The sequence below is a fragment of the Pinus tabuliformis genome, chromosome 5_2 (genome assembly GCF_031772625.1).
Source record: "Pinus tabuliformis cultivar Carrire ecotype Pingquan chromosome 5_2, CPIR1, whole genome shotgun sequence".
Classification (NCBI taxonomy): Eukaryota; Viridiplantae; Streptophyta; class Pinopsida; order Pinales; family Pinaceae; genus Pinus; species Pinus tabuliformis.
This window is the reverse complement of record NC_142306.1, coordinates 226460255-226465184: the sequence shown is the minus strand read 5'-3', so window position 1 is coordinate 226465184 and position 4930 is coordinate 226460255. Positions and strand designations below refer to the sequence as shown.

Sequence of the window (4930 nt, the reverse complement as noted above, 5' to 3'; positions counted from 1 at the left end):
GTTTCTTGGAGAGAAAGACTGAGAATCCATTGAAGGAGAGAGTGTATGAATAGAATAGAGATTTTCTTGCCACCTTGATACTACATTAAGCTCACCAAAAACATAAAATTAGTTCCAATTCCACAATTAGATGAAATCTGTCAATTACACTTAATTTCACTAATAGCAGCAAGGTACTCCCTTACCTTCAAATAGTACAAACCAACATCTGCAGATGGGAATATCTGAGATAGTTTTTTTCCATACCACCAGAACATCCCATGTAAACTACATCGGCCTGTAGGATTACAAACCAAAATATGTTACACATCGAAGATTACAGAACTTAAATTATTAAAATATATATGGTGAGATATGAGACCTGTCTCTGAACCTCTTCCCAACATATGAAAGAACATATTATGAGAATTATCAGGGTGGATGATGTGGTGGAAACTCTTGCCATTTTTGTGCAATAGGGAAGAGGAAAACCTATTGCATATTACAAAGAAACAAAAATGAAGGTATGCAAAGCCAATAGTATCTATTCCTTGGTTGATGGCTTCATTTATTGGTTGTTGTGGATATATTTTTTGAGGAGGCACGAGTGTTTTGATCCACAGACGTAAGAAAGAATCAATTGTAATGCAAGAAATGAGGAAGAGTGAGTGAGTGCACATTAGATTTGATACTGTTTTTTTCTTCAAGGATAATCCATTATTGTATGAAATTGTTCTCTTAGTATAGTTCCTTAACACAAGACGTTAAATTTTAAGTAAACAGTGTCCTCAAGTAAGTTATTGTACTTAATTTAGGGGATTCAAACCAAGTACTTGCTAATAAAACCCAAATATGAAAACAAAGTTAATTCCCCTGATTTACATAAGATTAACTAAATTCCCAACAAACAAACAAGAACAACAGTATGAGATCATCCCTGAACTCATTTATTTTTGGTATTTTTGAAACCTGTACCAAATAAATTACAAAAAAATTTCTTTATCATACAGTCATGCAATTGCCATGGTCTCCACCAAAGGAAACACCATATGTTTGGTTTAAAGAATTTAAGTCGTGAACCCTTCACAAGTCCAAAGGAGCCCCTTAAAAGGAAGTTGTATCTCATATCAACAGTGACAAAGATCACCACTTAAGAAAACATAAGTTAAGAACAAAAAAATTGTCCTCCCCAAGGGGATCTTCCAAAACAAAGAATGACTAGAAAATAGATGAAAAGGCCATCTGAAAGGGTTTGGTGTTTGATCCCAGTAAGGACTCACAGGCACACAACAAAGAGAACATGTCCACTCCCCAAACAAGTGCTTTCAAAATGAAAGTTTTGGCTTCGGATGGGGTGTAGAAGCGAACAAAATCTCCAGGAGTGTGTGTTATTGGAGGAAGAATTTATGATTCTGAAAATGGCAAGACTTACCACCAGGTGTGTGGGGATCTATCTCCCTCATTATTGATATGCATTCCTCATTTTATGCTTTGACAAGGGTTTTTAATTCCGATGACGCCACTTGAGATTGTTACAGTGCTGAAAAAATACTTTGGAATTCATGAGGTCTTGCAAAAATGTAAGAAGAGAGAAGATATAAGAAGGTGGAAGGTGGAATAGTATGTCGGAGAATCATAAGCATTGAAGGTTTATACATGTAATCCTTTAAAAGTTATGATATTATGCTACGGCCCTGTTATTGTTTATAAACCATAATTAAGTTGCATATTGGATCCGGGCTATTGGGGTTTATAAACAAGAACCATCGCAAAAGTCCCGAGGTCAGGTTCAGACCCGATGTCTTAATACATGGCACTTAATTTACATGGCAGTTACATGTCGCATTTCGTTTCGACTTTTCTTTTCACGAATATGTGAAAATGCTTGTATACGACATTTGACTAACATATTTGAATGTTTGCATGATAATTGTTGACGTATAGTATATATGATATTATATTTAGTACCCTTAAATGCCATGTCACTTTTTGTTTCTTCTTTCTTTATAAATTTCTAGTAGACAGATCTATTTATTTATTATATTTATTATAGGGGATGTTCACTGCATATTTATTATAAGGGGCATTTATTTCACGTAGTGTTGTATTAGGTGTAACACCCCTAATATGAATAGGTCAATGGAATTGTGACTGTATCAAATCTCGCCATCAATGGCGTCTCATTCTTTATAAATACAAGAAGGATATGGAGGCAGAGGAATTGCTCGGAGAGTCAAAAGTGGTCAGAATCTGGGCAAAAAGGTTTCAAAAAATCTTGTAGTAGTCATGTTTGAATCATTTTTTTGATGTTGGTAATGGATTCATAACTCTCAGAAACTTATGGGGCACCCAAAATTTTGAATTTTTACCATTGTAACCTAAATTTAGAAAATCCCTGCGAAATTTTATCAAAATCTTGCCAGAATTTCCATGATTTTCAAGGTAAAAAAGCAGTCTCTTTAGATTAAAACTTATAGATATATTAGTTTATCTTTTTCTTACATCAAATATCATCATCAATGGTGTCTCACTCTTTATAAATATGTTAGTGTATTTCTTTCTTACATTAAAGAAAAATGATTACTATTTTGTTAAAGCAATTATATTATAACTTTTTTATATTTTGAAGTTAATTTTATTAAAAGTTTAATAAATATTTATTAAAATTATAAATTTGAATTATGAACTTTACATAATTTATATATTTTACTTTTTTTTCAAAATATTAAATTTATTTAAATAATCATAATATATATTTTAAAGTTAAAAAAAAAATCTATTTAAACAACAAAAACTTCTAAAGCCAATTAAATACTTTTACATAATTATAACAATTCCTAAAACTCAAACAATATATTTTTTATTTTCACTTCCTTTTGTCTTTGTATAATAAATTGTAATAAGTTAGCTTATTGTCTCGGGTGACATATTATTTGTGGTGATAGGCCCATTACACAACTAGTATGAGGGCGATGTAGAAGTTTTCATGTCCTCAAAAGATAATAAAAGCAATTTTCTCTAATGTCCACCAAACCAAAAAAATAATAATTAAATAACCATATAAATAAATAATTACACCTAAGATGTTCCTCTGTTGGGTTTGGCTAAACAGATTTAGCCAATCACAAAAGCGTATTTTCGTTTGCCTAATTACTGTTAAAATTTGGCACGTGGCTAGCACCCTGACACATTCGAATGCACCACCACCACCTGCTTAGGCTTCAACATTAGAGTTCTACGACCCGTTTCAGGCATCTTCACCTCTTGTTGATCAACAAAGGAGGGAAATGGTCAGAAAAGCTAGGAGAAGTAACAAAATACCATGAAGGCCCTCATATTGGTTGATGGTTTTGGAACCAGGTTGCACCCTTGGAAATTGGGTGTCCCTAAGCCTCTGGTTGACTTTTCGAATAAAAAAATGATTTTGCATCAAGTAAAGTTATTAAACTTCTAAAATTAGCACTGATGAAGGATGTAGTCTATTTTTTGTATGGAAAATTAAACAATTTATTGGATTTCAATTTTTGAGCAGATTAAAGCACTAAAAGCTATCAGCGTTGATGAAGTTATGTTTAGCATATTGAAGGCATTTGAAATGAAATTTGGGATTAATATTACCTATTCTCAGTAAATAGAGCCCATGGGAGCTACTAGGCCTTTAGCTCTTACAAGGGAAAAACTAATAGATGGATCTAGGGAGCCATGGTTAATTTCCACATAAAACATGGAGGAGAAGCATCCATCACGATGACCAAGGTACAATTTTATGTCCTACCTCAAGCCCCTTCTCACTTGGAACCATTTTCCTTGGTCTGGTTTTGGAAAGGCATGTCTTTGCAAAAGCCAAATTGCAAGGGAATTGCTTTTCATAATTTCCTTATGTAAATCCTCTCTTAGTTCGATTTTTTCATGGTTTGTAAGGTAAACAATAAATAATTAATCGCTTGAACTAGGTTCATGAACCCTCAAAATATGGTTTTTTTATTCTTGATTAGGACAATGGAAAGGTAGAGAGTTTCATTGAGAAGCCCAGGGTCTTTGTTGGTAACAAGATCAATGCGGGAATCTACCTTCTGAACCCTAGTGTTTTGGGACGAATTGAGGTGAGACACACATCCATTGAAAACGAAGTGTTCCCAAAAAATGCACAGGAGAAACAAATCTATCCTATGGTTTCACCTCGTCTCTGGATGGATATTGGGCAACCCAGAGACTATATTTCATGTCTAAGGCTCTACTTGAATTCTCTTAGAAGAAACACCTCGGATAAATTAGCAACTAGGGTTAACATTGTTGGAAATGTGATTGTCGAAAACATTAGATGGATTTGTGAGGGTTGCTTGATTGGGCCAGACATGGCCATTGGCCCACATTGTGTGATTGAGGTAGAAGTGAGATTGTCACGGTGCACCATTATGTGTGGAGTGCACATCTATAAACACGCTTGTGTATCTGGAAGTATCATTAGTTGGCACTTTACTGTTGGTCAATGGGCTTGCATTGAAACCATGACCATATTGGGCGAGGATGTCCATGCTTTTGATGACGTATACAACAATGCAGGTGTGGTCCTTCCTCATAAAGAAATCAAAACTAACATTCTCAAGCCAGAAGTTGTCATGTGATTGGAAATATGAGGAAGGCCTAGTTGCTAATTGGTTAGTGTAATATTAATGATAATTTTCCATGTCGTAGATTTTGGGGGTAGGTAGAAGGGATAATGTTTTATGTTGTAGGCTTCTTTTCGGGGTTGGGGGTGTAAATTTTTCTCTGTTTCTACTTTTGGAGGTTAGGGGAGGAATGGAAATTTTAGGCTAACTGCAAAGCTTGGGTTTTTTCTTAGGCTTGCACTCTGTGGCTTCCTACAAGCACTGATTTAGTGTTGATGTCATTAGAATGTTTGATTCAATATTTCTTATTTGAAACTGTCTATATTGTTATGTTCTTGCAA

At 34.3% G+C, this 4930-nt stretch overlaps 1 pseudogene; it reads left to right on the top strand.

The window, feature by feature from the left end:
* Window positions 1-3301: 3301 nt before the first annotated feature.
* On the top strand, window positions 3302-4604 carry LOC149158361 (putative mannose-1-phosphate guanylyltransferase 2; annotated as a pseudogene).
* Window positions 4605-4930: the final 326 nt, after the last annotated feature.